The sequence below is a fragment of the Phoenix dactylifera genome, chromosome 6 (assembly GCF_051530095.1).
Source record: "Phoenix dactylifera cultivar Ajwa chromosome 6, Ajwa_hap1_PhDact_Kaust_v1.1, whole genome shotgun sequence".
Classification (NCBI taxonomy): Eukaryota; Viridiplantae; Streptophyta; class Magnoliopsida; order Arecales; family Arecaceae; genus Phoenix; species Phoenix dactylifera.
This window is the reverse complement of record NC_143195.1, coordinates 25850753-25862382: the sequence shown is the minus strand read 5'-3', so window position 1 is coordinate 25862382 and position 11630 is coordinate 25850753. Positions and strand designations below refer to the sequence as shown.

The 11630-nt window shown below is 43.6% G+C and overlaps 1 long non-coding RNA gene across 1 annotated transcript; it reads right to left on the bottom strand.

Moving 5' to 3' along the window:
* Window positions 1-5259: 5259 nt before the first annotated feature.
* LOC108511929 (uncharacterized) lies at window positions 5260-10727 on the bottom strand. The gene is made up of 3 exons (XR_005511986.3): window positions 9592-10727; window positions 5673-9432; window positions 5260-5592 (listed from the first exon to the last, which is right to left on the bottom strand). It is a non-coding gene; the product is annotated as an uncharacterized LOC108511929 (long non-coding RNA).
* Between the last annotated feature and the right edge of the window lie 903 nt (window positions 10728-11630).

Below are 11630 nucleotides of genomic sequence, written 5' to 3'. Positions count from 1 at the left end.
ACCTAGCATAAAACCGATGTGGTTAGGGGACACTGCAGTACGAATCTATTAGAACTGACCATGGGTTGATCGTGGTGCTTGTGATTAGATTTATATGAATTTGAACCTTTAGTTCGACGAGGATGTCAGGGCTTGAACTCGAAGTATGTTAGGATCCATACGGGTGTGTGTTTAGTTCCACGTTGGTTATTCATCAAGGCGATCTTAGGTACTTATATAGGACTAAGGAACCCAGAAAAATACCTTCCAGCTAGCCATTTTGGGTGGGTCCTGGGCTGTTACAAATGGTATCAGAGTGGACCCAACTCATAACCTATGTGGATTAGGGGATACTGCAGCACGAATCTATTGAGGCTGACTATGTACCGATCGTGGTATTTGTGATTAGATTTGAATGGATTTAAACCCTTAGTCTGACGAAGATGTTGATAGTCAACTTTAAAGACCACACAATAGCACGTATCTGGTAGGATAGTGATTACGGATATCGATCTATAGGGATTGGGGTACAGTTGTTTTTTTTAAAAATAATATTTGAAAAAGAGAGTTTGTGAGGACTATTAAACTAAATAATTTTAAAGAAATGTAATTAAAATGATATCAATTGAGAAAGCCTAGGATAAGAAATTCACCACTAACATAGGAACAAAGATTAATTGTATTTTTAATTTATTCTTGGATTAACATGCAAATTGGCTACAAGTCTAATAAGCATTCAAATAAAAATTCACAAAAGCAATTTAAGGAAAACCCATCTTCAGTTGGCATGAGATGTCTACCCTAAACTAATGTGGCAGGACACTGCATTTTTCCTAAGCATGGATTATCTCATTCTTATTTAGTGATCATGAAGAATACTTGCATAAACATCATACTTAAAATCATAGACCTTAAGCATGAGGTAAAAGGAAATTCAATTAGATCAATTAAGTTCATACAATTCCAAGAACAAAATAAAAAAATACAAGAACTGTTATCGCCTTTGTTAGGGCTTCATCCTGCCCTAATGAAGAGATTAGGCTTCCGTGGAGAATTGAACAGCCGCAGCAGCGGAGAAGGCTTCCATCGCGACTAGCTCTTCTTCCTTTCTTCCTCCGATTGTTTCCTCTCCCGTGGCAACTCCCAGACTAATCGAAATGACTTGGATGAGCCAAGATCCATCAGAAAGAATGCCCCCACCCCCTTACGTCCTGACTTCTTTTATAGGCTGCCAACTCCCCCCTCTCCTCCCCTATTTTTTTCTTCGTGGTTGTTCCGAGTGGAGGCTTGATCTCATCCGCGGATGATGGGATTTACGCGGGAAAGATGCGTGAGCTGAGAGGATGATGCTGGATGCGAAGATCATGGGATTTGGCTTCAGAAGTTGATCCACGGATGCTGAGAAGCTCTAATGTGCGGATGGCTTGCTGGCTCGGGCGCATGCAGAAACTTGGATTTGCTCGGTTCGTGGATATGGGGGTTAACTTGCAGTTGGCTGGGATCAATCCGAATGATGGCTGGGAATGGAAACTGTCGACATGGATACAGGGGACTATGCTCACGGCTGAAGAAGTTGCTCGGGATGCTCATCCGGTTGCTGGGAAAGATACGCGGAGCAAGGTAGAGAAGACTCGATTCCGGGATGCAGGGGATTCATCCGTGGACGATGGAGTTAATCCGAATGGGAGGAAATCTAGAAGAACATCTTGGATCCGTGGTTGAGAGCTGGATGCAGAGGATGGAGTTGTTCGAGTTGTTGGGAGGTGCTGACTTTGATCCCGATGGCTGGAATTTGGGAGGCTTTTGATGAAACAAACTCAGGTTCTGGTTTGCTGTAACAGGGAATCCGGATGGCTGGGAGCTTGGTTGGATTTGTGAACGACTGGGGTCAGGTGATGATGCGGAGATGAAGATGCTGGGAACAAACATGGATGGCTGGGAACGAACGGATCCTGAGTTCGGTGGGAACAGGGGATTCGGATAAGGAAGATCTTGGAAGCTGGGATTTAAGGTTGGAACTTATCCGGGCTAGCTACGGGATCAGGATGGAACGATGTGGTGGATGAAACGGTTGGAGCGAGCTGGGCGATGGGAAGATGAACACGTAATGAGATGAGCGGAAGAAGTAGAGACTGGGTGGTTGTTCGGGATGCTATCCTGGCTGGCAGCGGGATATCCAGATGCAGGAGACTTGGAAATCCGGCTGGGATCAGTCCGTGGCTTTGTTCGTGGATGTGGAAGTTGAAATGGAATGAAGGGGACTTGCATGATGACATGGGATGAAGAGAAGTTGAGGGAGACGTTAGGAAGATGAGCTCGCTCGTGGGTGATTCGGAAAATTCACTGGTGTGATCCGGAGAAGAGGATGAGGAGAAACAGAGGACTTGATTTTGGGTGAATGTCGTGATCCGGAGGGAGGCTGGGTTGGTTCGGAAGAGGGAAGACACTGGATTTGGTTGGGAGGAGGTGATGGGCCGGACGCGTGGAAAATGTGGGCATGGGAAGTATGGCAAGGCGTGAACAGGGGAGTTGGTTGTTGAGCTCAATGTTGGAAAAGAAATAAGAGAATTGGAATGGATGGCTGAATCGAAATCTGAGAGGATCTGATTCGTGGGGTGCATGCGATTTGGGTTCAGAGATTATCCTAAATGAATTTGACTTGACCTGTGTACATTAGACTCAACCAATAATAATAATAATAATAAAAAGAATCAAACTTGAATTAGTTTTAACACTTTATTAAAATGTACTGATGAAAGGGAACATATTTTCTCATGTTTAAATATAAAATATGTGCATTAAAATGATGATAAGTGCTATGAGAAAGAGGTTAATTTATGCATTATTTAGCACTTATCAGATATCGGGCATAAACATGGGGTATGTGAGGACCCGTGCGGGCGTGTATTTAGTCCGACATCGATTATTCACTAGGTAGATCTTCAGTACTTATATAGTATCAAAAAACTTAAATAATATCTTCTGGCTAGCAATTTTGGATAAGATCCTGGGTTGTTATAGTGGCGGAGGCCAGTGCTGGTGCGAGTGGCGGAGGCCGCAGCCGATCTTGTTTTGTTTGAAACAGAGGTCCGGCCGTAAAAAAATTTGTAATTTTTAAGTAAAGTCCGCCAGCCTTCCGCCAGCCGCCACTTGGGACCCGACCTTCATCCTACTAGGCCTCTACCCCCTTCTCGAATTGGCGAAGACTAATTTAGGGAGGATTCACCCTACTGATTGAGGTGGTGTAATCCGAGAATGATCAGATGAAGCCCTCACTAGAGAAACTGGACTGAAATATATTGTGGATCGCTAGAAACTGCCACACTCCTTGAGCGAGGAACTCAAAGATACCATAACTACTTCATTTCTCTTTTTCTTTCTTCTTGATGGAGCTGCTGTAACCTGAGGCTGATCGGTTGAACTCTCACCGGAGAGGCCGGATCGAGCTCCATCTTGGACCTTTGGAGACCGCTAGGGGTGCAAATGGGTTGGGTTGGGTCGGGTCTCGAGTGACCCCGACCCAGTTTCTCGTTCGGGTATTAATTTTAGATCCAGACCCAACCCAATTGAAGCTCGGGTCGGGGTTCATAGCTATAATTTTGGACCTAACGGGTCATTCGCGTCGGGTCGGGTCCATATATTACCCGGACCCGACCTGAAGAATTCGGGTCTGAGTCAGGTCTGATCCGGGTCGAGTCTGGGTCGGGTTCGGATCCGGGTCGAGTCCGCATAGGTGAGTAGGAGACAATGGCACGTCAAAGAGAGGAGAGGAGGAGGAGGAAGTGAGCAGCATCGGGAGAGGTCGGCATCATGTTCGCAAGTGAGATCCAAGGAGGAGGAGGAGGAAGAGGCAAGTGTCCAGAGAGGGTGGCGTCAGGGTCACAGGTGAGATCTAAGGAGGAGGAGGAGGAAGAGGGTGCATGGCGTCGTGATTGGGGTAAGATCCAAGGAGGAGGAGGAAAAGTGTGGCATTTGGGTTGCAGATGAGATGGAGGAAGAGGGTGGTGTCGGGGTCGCAAGTGAGATCCAAGGAGAAGGAGGAAGATGGTTTCGGAGGAGGGACATACCTTGGGAGAAGGGACGAAGCACGCCGAAGTTGCCGGACGCCGAAGAGACTCGTGGGCGCATAGAAGTGGCAGATCGATCCAGAAAGGAAGGGTCTTCTCGACTTCTCCAAATCTAGGGTTCCTCTGCCGGACAGGAGACTCGGATTCCAAAACCTCCAACATCCAACATCCTCCTCGGTGGCGACTTTGAGTCTTAGTTCATTGACTACGGCCTCGTCCTCTGGCTCCTCCCCTCCCTCGATGATGACGACCACCTCCCCTCCTCCTCCTCCCTCTTCTACCGTGTCCCGGAGACCAGCCACCCCTGCTCCTGCTCCTTCACCCCTCACTTCGACATCTACAGCTTCAGCGTCCTCCTCCTCGAGCTCCCGACTAGCAAAACCTCCCTCCACGCCCTTGTCGAGGAGCACAATGCTGACATCCCCCGGTGGGTCTGCTCGGTGCTCGAGGAGGAGATGGAGCGAGGATCCGATCTCGTCGGGGAACAAGGCCTTGGAGGAGAAGCTGGCGGCCAGTGGGCCTCCAGATCTAGGGCTGTAGCCTGCAGGTCTAAACGGGTAATCCGGATTCGGGTCAGGTCAGATCGGATCTTTTAGTAAAAGATCCAAAATTGACCCCAAAAAAAGGGCCAGGTCGGGTCCGGGTCGAGATTGGGTTGACTTAGATCCGACCCAAAAAATAGAACGGATTCAAATTTAGAACCCGACCCGGTCTCGCCGGTCCTAAAATTTGGGTCGGGTCACGGGTCAACCCGACCCATTTGCAGCCTTAGAGACTGCTAGGCTCCTCTAGCGAGGAAACTCTAGCTACCTCTTGCCCCTTCGACCCATCCATTGATTGAGTGGCTGTTGCTTGAGATCGATCACACAAAGCACTTGCCAGAGAAACCAGGACAAGCTCCATCTTGGAGCGCTCAAGGCCGTTGGCGCTCCATTTGGACTCCTCCAGGGATGAGTTCACTAGAATCCTAACAATTTTTTCCCTTTTCCACTGAATTTTCTATCTCACTCATCGCTCTTTCTCTCTCTAAACACACTAGGATATGTGAACCATAAGATGATACATAAGGGTGTGTTTATTGGATAAATATATGAGTTTAGCTATGAATTTTGGTTCTGAAATATGTAAGACATTTGGAAATTGCTTGGGATTAGAAAGCTTTAGATTTATTCCAATGTAAAATTGCGCAAACTACATCAAGTAAAGCCATATATTGAAGTCAAATATATGATTCTCATTATATAGATAGTTTGGCGGTTACAATTGTTGGGATTCTAGCCCCCAAAAGATACAACCTGGGACAAACCCCAAAAGCATTCAACCTGAAATACTTAGGACCGTTAATACACCCAACATTCACACAATTGAGATAGCATGAAACAACTAAACACAACAATCCAAGATGGCAGTATACAGATCACCAAACACTGGCTCCTTCTTTTCTAGCTCCAAAGCTCAGTCTCCAGCTTGTTACACTCAAGAGCCTATTAATGATCTCCTTGTCCCTTGTATTATGCCAACAGAAGTAACCATAGCCGCGATTTACCTAGAACATGAAGTTGAGATGGCAGATTGAAAGCAGAACAGGAGAATAAATATGGACATATGACCAAAATGACAACATACCTCATACATCACACATCCAAAGAAACGCCAACCAGGGTTTGTGCGGTTCTATAATGTCCTCAATGGTGCCCTTCTTTCACAATTGCAGAAGTTGACAGGGTAGAAAGAAAAGAAATCGGAGCTTGCCTCAGATGTTTCCATGGTCCCTCTCTCCCCCTCCCTCCTCTCTCTCTCACCCTTTTGAGTTGGGACTTCTCCGAAAGGGCTACTTTAGAAAGATTTGGAAAGTTGAAGGGGAATTTTTTAAAAAAATTAAAGATGAGGGGGAGAATCGCAAAAACTTCTTGAGAGGGGCAAACTGCAATTTTTCTACAGAGAATTAAAAACCTTTGGAAAGCTAATTTTGTAATTCACACAATTTTTATAAGCAAAAAAAGATGCAGAATAGCACATCATGTTTTCTCGAGGACATGAAATGTACAATGAAGTTGCAAAGAGCTAATAAAAGAGCACAAACTTCTAAAAAAACTTCATATTTTAGTTACATCAAAGAGAAACTACAAACAAGTAATGGAGCCAAATCTCCTTAGTTAATTTCTTTAAAAATAATATACATTAATTCAGCAGCAAATCTAAAAATTCTTGAGTCTCTCTCCTTCCAGAACTTCCACCAATACAATAGTCGCTAAGACCCAAGGTAGCCTTGCAAATCAATTTATATCTGAAAACTCGTAAGTACTCGTAATATAGGAAGAAATGAGAAACAAAGAAAACACGAAAAAGGAGTTATCTAGGATCTCCTAAGGAAATTCTCAGCAGTAACAATATTCCTTTAACAGCCAGCAAAGGGAAAATTTTAACCTTCCCCGGAGCTTGAACTTTCCATATAGTAGGCAAACCTATAACTAATTTACCAACAAAGTTTAAGGATTTATATAAAGAATTAATCCATCTTTATTTAACTCTATCAGATTTGCTGACTTGGTCTGACATAATTTAGTATAAACATCAACTTGGTATGCTTAACCGCGTCCAATTCCAAAAGAAATTCTTTTAGAAGTTGACTTCCACTATATATAGCGTTATCAGAAAAAAAGCATAACAACGTATATATTCCATGTCAAGATTAAACCACTTGAGAAAGGCGTCGTAGCTTTACAAAAAAAGGGAAAAAAGTATGCACCATAACAGAAACTATCTTTGGCTTCAAACAAAAGGAATCACTTTAAATTTTTTTCTTTTCTCTTTTCTCTTTTCACTCAAGGATGACTGAAGCTTGTCGAGTTCCCAGCATGCCCTTTAATAACAGAAACCTATAAATTTACCAAATATGAGATAAAAAATAGCACCTATCTGATTACAACAGATCATTCACTATGTTGCATGCAAAGCTTCAGTAAGGTCAATATTCCCAAATAACAGCCCCCCTCCATCAAAGCTATCATTGTAATGGATATATAGCTACTACTTTTTGCTATGCAAGGGACACTAGTAGACAATAACAGAAAAAAATCATAACAATGTTATTTTCTATATCTTTTTGCTATGTCTTGCCCTAACTAACATACCTGTTCTCTTTTTTTTCTCAACTATACCGGTCATCGTATTGTTGTTGCTTGGATACTTCGGAGCCACGAGGTGAGCTTGAGCTCTCCACTTATATATAGTGAACTTTTAAGATGAGAGTGGGACAGTGAAAATCCCTCTTCCTTCTTGGAAAACCGTTCTTAATTAAGGTTAAAATAAAATAAAAGAGAATAAATCAAATCTCTCTCCAATAACAACTAGAAACCTTATTCCAACTTGTACAGCAGCCGAGTAATTCATTGAATCATTCCAGGAATCTATGAACGAAATCCATCATTAAACATTTAGTACCCTAAAAACGGGCCAAAAGCAAGAAAAAAGAGAAGATGCAGGGAGTAAGCATCAGGTGGTTAATAAAATGAATATACCATGCACTAAGCTCGACCCATCTATAAAATAAAACTTATCCAAAAGATGGCTCTGATCAGAGAAATCCCCAGTAGCGGACGCATGATATCAGATGAAGGACTTGAAAGGAGTTGAGACGGGAAAAGAAGGGAAAACAAAAATCTAGATTCCTTACCTTGCCTGAAGTGGTAGTGAGGGAGAATGGAATGAAGAGACACCAAGATGGCATATGGCTGCATTAGCCACTGCACCTAGAGGGAAGGTGTCAAATTTTTCCTTCCTCCCTTCTCTGTAGGTGCAGGTGCAAATGCAGCTATTTGAAGACATCATGGCTGAAGAAGATATTATGATCTTTTCTCTCTCTCTATCTATCAATCTATCTATCTATCTTTCTGTCTGTCTGTGTGGATAGAAACGGATTCTTTCTGGGAAGAAGGTAGAGAGAAAGAGCTGAAGTGCTCTCTCTCTCTTTCAGCTTTTATAGCGAAGGAATAGGAACATGTGTTGTTTATCCTGACGCTTGGTGGGGTTGGGAAAGGCTGGTCTTCAGGTCTCACGTGAAGCAGAAGATAATTCACGTGGGATTGGTTGATCGGACCAATTGCATGGGGGCGTGTAAGCTCCGTTCAAGTGGCATGGTGGTCGAAGAAGTTTGGATGCTCTGGAATCCATGCCATCCAGGCTGACATGATTTGGACTGGTCGATGCTTGGAGACTTCGAGCAAGGACAAAAGCTAGTTGGCGCTGTGCGCGTGATCTGGAAGCTGGGCTCCACCGGCCACCAAAGTTGGCCACCATTACCCTCAGAACTGTAACTCTCTGTCCTGATCTGCGCTCGTTGTCCGGACCAATTTTTTTGTTTGCATGGCCATGTGGTTGTTGATGGTGATGACCCTGGAGATGGTATCCAGGGGAAGAATTCAAGAACTGAAGTCCGGGTTTTTTTTCTTCTTCTTCTTCTTTTCTTTTTTTCTTTTTCTTTTTTTTTTTAATAATAGCTCACATCCGACGGATATAAATGCGGCTAATAAGATCAAAAAACAAAATGCTATAAAGAGGCTCCGACACAAACTCACGGATAAAACTCTCTGAATGATGAGCAGCTAGAGGTTCGGTAAAAGCTCGGCTCGAGCTTGACTCGTTAGTCAAACGAGCCCGAGCCCAAAATGAGGCCCGTCTAAGCCCGAGTAGCTCACGAGCCCAAATAGAGCCCGTGACTTAACACAACCAAATTATTATTTTTATTCAAATATTTGGATCTCTCTCGGATCCTTCAGAATGGTGTGATGTGGTAGCGGAAAAGATGACCTGATAACACTTGTGGAGGAATGTCACTTTTCTTGTGGCAGAAGTGGGTGGGAACAGCCGGGAGTTGATGGTCTTGAGGCTAAGCTCAGTGGTCTGTCTCGAGGAGAGGGTAAGCCCACGTCTTCTATGTTAGAAATGGGTGGGATACTTAGAGGGAGAGAGAGAGACTCTAAGAGAAGGAAGTGGGAGGGAGGTAGAAGAAGAAGGCGTTTGGAGACGGCACCGGCAAAGAGTCGTGCACGACCGGCGACTGCGAGACCGGCGAGGTGGGTTCTCAAGAAAGCAACTCAGGCTGAGCGCCAAGCATGGGTTCTCAAGAAGGCTCCGCGCCGGCGGTCGTGGTTCGATGCTAGGCACAGAGAACGTTGCGGTGGCTCTTCGCACCATCGGCGGGCGGGCTCGGGGCTTGACGAAGAGGAGGCATCGGGAAGAACAAAGAGCACCCGGCTCCTTTCCTCCGGAACTGGTGGCGCTCTTCTCCGGCGTTGGACGACGGACAACCTTCCCCTTCTCTTCTCTGGCGCTGGACAACGGACAACCTTATCCTCCAGTGTGGTTGGCCGGTCTTCCACGGGAGCTGCAAGTAAAGGTATGTGAGTTTTAGATGTTTGATAGAATGTCACAAAAAAAAGAAAGACACTCCGAGCGCGGGTGAGCTCGAGCTCAGGCTTGCTTGGCAGGCTCGGCTCGGCTCGTTTCGTTAACAGGCCTATGAGCAACAAAGAAAGCAATCCACTTCGCAGCACCGTTTGCCTTCCGATAAGCATGTGTGACCAAGTGGGAGCCACACTCCCCCAATAGGCAACGGATGTCATAGAGCAGCAGCCGCTCCCCAGACATGCATCCTTGCCCCCGAATTCACTCAATGACTGTAGTTGAGTCTTCCTCCAAAAGTATGCACTCCGCTCTCCGCATCCGTCGCGAGTAGGTAACACCCTCCCATGTTGCACGGAGCTCGCCACACACCACAGACGTGTCGAAAATCCGTCGCCCCTTGCTACCACCAGTCTGGTGTCGTAATTTCTAATAATAAATTTCACACCTCCACAACCCTTTCTCACTCACATTGCCGTCGAAGTTCAATTTTAAAAAGCTAGGAAGTGGAGGCACTTAAGAGACAAGGATGGACCTAACCATAGACTTGTTTATGGTGAGCACGCAAGGATGAGAACAGGGAGGCGGCAAGCAAGGATGTGGGGATGGTCCAAAACAGCAACAACGAAAAAGACGTTGGGATGACGACAACATAGTTGGCAGGATGGACTTCTCAAGATATAGTGAGTGCACACATTCTCAAACGCTATGACGCAGGGATAGCGATATGGAGAAGACGAATTTGCTTGACCCAGCATGCCTAGTCTCATTCACCGGGTTCGCAAAATGCATGTTTTGGCTACTTTACTATTTTATGGACAAGAAGAAATAATCCTAAAGTTATTCTTCGAGAAAGGTGCCTTCCAACATTCAAAAATGGAGCCCTATATATATAAAAGGGGCAAAACTCATAGCATAACTATTTTCATAGATATAAGTTTTACCATTTTTATTTTTCTCATATCTAAATCAAATGCAGCTCTAAGGATTAGTAAACTAGTTAGATTAGGGTGAACCAAGTGACCTAAGTCCAATTGGAATAATTTATATCTGAATTGTTAGAGGGGTTGGATCTAGTCGGGTTAGGTCTTGCTGGAGTCGCCCTAATTGATTGAATGCTTAACGATTGGTGTCAAGTTCAATATCTTATGAAAGTAAAAAATAATATAAAAGAGACATAGGAAGAGCAAGCATGGTCATGGCAGCAAGTTGGCTCCCTATTTTGTTTTATCTTTGGGATTTACATACCATGCAATTTCTCTAGGCTAGATTATGAATAACTTTGTCAAAGCAAGAGTTACCCTGTTTATTCTTTTTCCTTCTAGCATCTTTGAATCTTTCCCGTGAGACACGGTGTTTGCTACTAAATATTTCACTAACAATATAAACACAATAGTTGAAATCAGATTTAGGAGGTGGTTAATGGGGCCCTACCTTTGCCGACAAAAAGCAGTATAAAACAATAGTGGACTCTATATAAACCAATTACCAATAAAAATCTAGTTTTAAAAAAAACTATAAATCATGTTACACTAGAAAATTACCTGCCCTATGTAGTGGGATTAAATTAAACAATGGAAAGAAAATAGAAGAGTGCCACAGATAACCAAAATTTATAGTTGCATTGAATACTAAATAATGTACAAAATGCTGGTAGGTTTGTTTGAGATGATCATTTCATGAAAAAGCTATAGTTATATCTAGATGTAGATAGTATTTAAATACAGAAGGTTATTTTACTTTACTTCAGAAGAGTGCTGAAATCTTCACTCATGTTTTGCTTCTTCCCTATCATCCTTGTTGAAGGTGGGAAAAAAAAAAAGGTTGAAGAAGATGATTAGTATTGATGAAAAAATAAATAATTCTCATGATAGCTATATTTTTCATTTTATTTGGGTACACTACGTAGAAGAATATCAGTTAGGCAATTTGTAGCATCACCATTGTGATATAAAAATTGGTAAAGTTAATAGCTAAAATATTTATGCATATAAAATGATATGATGTGCCCCAAGCTAGCTGCTTAACGATATACTATAGCAAGGACATAATGACATAATGTGTACGGCACCTTTCTTTTCAAAAAGATCCCATAATCGAACAGTTTTGTCCCTTGAAGATGAAGCCAAAATAACCCAAGAAGTGAAATACCATGGAACTTTTAACATAGAAAGTAAACAT